At 37.6% G+C, this 1,843-nt stretch overlaps 1 non-coding gene across 1 annotated transcript; it reads left to right on the top strand.

The window, feature by feature from the left end:
- The first annotated feature begins 310 nt into the window (after nucleotides 1–310).
- Nucleotides 311–412, top strand: LOC138812358 (U6 spliceosomal RNA). Its single transcript, XR_011367603.1, has one exon. It is a non-coding gene; the product is annotated as a U6 spliceosomal RNA (small nuclear RNA).
- Nucleotides 413–1,843: the final 1,431 nt, after the last annotated feature.

Below are 1,843 nucleotides of genomic sequence, written 5' to 3'. Positions count from 1 at the left end.
GAGCAAATTCCCAAAATTAAACATATTTAAAACATTAAAACTTTTAACAAACCTTAACACTTTCTATAGTGTTCATTATGGCAGGTTCCTTGTACAGATTAATTGAATTCCTTCTCCTACACATCTGTTGAACAACAAATATCTGGTATTATTTTGTTTTTGACATGTCAAACTTGACTTTATTCTTAAATGTGTTCTTATGTAAGAAATACATGATTCTAAAATTTCACGACAATTCTTTTGAATTAAATTTTTGTGGAATTGTCTAGTTTAAGAAAATCAATTACACTTTATGTATAAAAAATGTTCTGTGCTCAATTCAGTAGCACATACACTAACATTGGAACAATAAAGAGAAGAATAGCCCCTGACTGAGGATGACACTCAACTTCGTGAAGCATTCTAGATTTTTAAAAGAACAGATGCTGGAGGGGATGTGGACAGAAGGGAACCTTAATGCATTGTTGTTGGGAGTTTAAACTTGTTCGAAGAGTTTGGAAAGTAGTATGGCGGTTCCTCAAAAGACTACAATAGAGCGCCCCTAAGTCCCAGCAATCCCATTTTGGCATTCACCCAAATGATCACAAACAAGACCATACTAAAACTACCAGCAAAACTATGTTCATTGCAGCATTATTTACCAAAGCTAAGATACAGAACCAAACCCGAGGCCCCACAGTAAACTAATGGATCAAGAAAATGTGTGTGTGTGTGTGTGTGTGTGTGTGTGTGTGTGTGTGTGTGTGTGTGTGTGTGTGTGTGTGTGTGTGTGTACTGGAATTCTATGCCTCCATCAGAAAGAATGACATCACCCAGTTAGGAAATGGAAAGACATGGAAAAATTTATATTAAGTGAATTAAGCCAGGCTCAAAGAATTGAAGTAAGCCAGGCCCAAAGAAAGATAGGTCCCATGGATTCCTTAATTGCAATAACTAGTATGTGTCTGCTACAAGCAGAAAACATCATATAAGTTGATGTTAGGCAAAATGAACCCCAAGATAAGGATTCAAATAGTTTTTATTTCTTGCGATTGTTTCTAAGATATTTATAAGATGAATTCTTTGTTGCTTTGTATGTTCCTCCTGCAAGCTAAAGCCCCTGTTTTCACTGTATTTGATGTTGGTATACTTTGTGCAGTGGAAGGGAAACACAAATCGTTGAAAAAGGGATGCAGGTGGACCCATTGCAACAATGAGATGAACAAGTCGTTATGTCAAAAAATGATTTTGGCCAGGTATTGAGGGATGTGGACAGTGGGGGGGGATGGGGGGGGAGGGGTTGGTGGGTGTAGGGGGTGGGAGATGGGCAGGGATGGGAAGGGGAAACAAAGAGGAGCAAGTGGACTCATTGCAACAATGAGATATACAAGTTATTATGTCAAAAAATGAACTTTACAACTTTGGGGGGAGGAGGACAGGGTGGGAAAAGTGGGGGAGTGTGGGAAGGGATGGGAAGGGGAAACAAAGGGGAGGCAACAATGTTTGATAAGAAATGTACTCATTATCTTGCCCATGTAATTGTAACTCCTCTGTCAGTATTCTCACAATAAAAAAAATGTACTCAATAACTCACGCATGTAATTGTAACACCTCTGTATGGCATTTTCACAATAAAAAAAAAGAATCATAGGTCCTGTGGTATCCCTTATTTGCAATAACTAATGCATATCTGGGATAAGCAAAGAAGGTATGGTAAGGCGAAAAAAAGGAGTAGGCAACAATGCTTGATAAGAAATGTACTCATTACATTTTCCACGTAATTGTAACTCCTCTGTATGGTATTTTCACAATTAAAAAAAAAAGGTCAAAAGCATGTGCATATGAATAGATAAGATGATGTTAA

This window comes from Dipodomys merriami, unplaced genomic scaffold (genome assembly GCF_024711535.1).
Source record: "Dipodomys merriami isolate MVZ:Mamm:240054 unplaced genomic scaffold, mDipMer1.0.p SCAF_567, whole genome shotgun sequence".
Taxonomy (NCBI): domain Eukaryota; kingdom Metazoa; phylum Chordata; class Mammalia; order Rodentia; family Heteromyidae; genus Dipodomys; species Dipodomys merriami.
The sequence above is the reverse complement of the archived record's forward strand: the minus strand, read 5'-3'. Positions and strand labels throughout refer to the sequence as shown.